We start from the raw sequence: 874 nt of genomic DNA, 5'->3' as shown, positions 1-874 counted from the left end.
TTCGACTAAGAGGCACCGTAGGTTACTCAAAATGGTTACAATCTTTAAGTTACCCTATTGTAATGCAATCCTCTCAAAATAAGAGATATATATTTATTATATTTATTTGTAATAATTCAATTAAATATATAAAATTGTAGTTAAATTAAATTTTCTTAATTTATTTTCTCCCAGTAAGAATATTGCATCTTTCCTGTCCATGAAAGAAAACCAACCTGTTAAGGAAATATACATTAGAATCCCTGATATCCTGTATCAGCAGAAGTCAGACTTTGCTACACCGTAACCTTTTCATGGCACTTTTCACCTCCGCATTCCTCAGTGTGTAGATCAGAGGGTTGAGCAAGGGAGTTCCAATTGTATAAACACAGCCACCATCTTGTCTATGGGAAATGTGGTTGGTGGGCGTGTGTATATGAATATACACGGACCAAAAAACAGGACAACCACAATAAAGTGGGAGGTGCAGGTGGAAAGGGCTTTTTGCCTTCCTTCGGCACTGTGGTTTCGCAGAGAGTACAAAATGACAACATAGGAGATAAGCAGGATTATGAAACTGACCATGCATATGGCCCCACTGTTAGAAACAACTAGCAAATTTATCACATAAGTGTCCATGCAGGCAAGTTTCAACAAAGGCTGCAAGTCACAGAAATAGTGGTCAATCACGTTGGGACCACAGAAAGGCAATCTCAAAGCCAAGAAAATTTGTGCTGAAGAGTGGATACAAGATCCCACCCAGGCTATAATTACCAAATTGCTGCAGACGTACCGGCTCATGATGGTTGTGTATCTTAGGGGCTTACAAATGGCAACATAGCGATCAAAAGCCATGAGGATGAGCACAAAGATTTCCATGCACCCAAAGAAATGG

At 39.4% G+C, this 874-nt stretch overlaps 1 pseudogene; it reads right to left on the bottom strand.

Moving 5' to 3' along the window:
- Nucleotides 1-265: 265 nt before the first annotated feature.
- Nucleotides 266-867, bottom strand: LOC115284635 (annotated as a pseudogene).
- Nucleotides 868-874: the final 7 nt, after the last annotated feature.

Source organism: Suricata suricatta, unplaced genomic scaffold (assembly GCF_006229205.1).
Source record: "Suricata suricatta isolate VVHF042 unplaced genomic scaffold, meerkat_22Aug2017_6uvM2_HiC HiC_scaffold_13345, whole genome shotgun sequence".
Classification (NCBI taxonomy): domain Eukaryota; kingdom Metazoa; phylum Chordata; class Mammalia; order Carnivora; family Herpestidae; genus Suricata; species Suricata suricatta.
The sequence above is the reverse complement of the archived record's forward strand: the minus strand, read 5'-3'. Positions and strand labels throughout refer to the sequence as shown.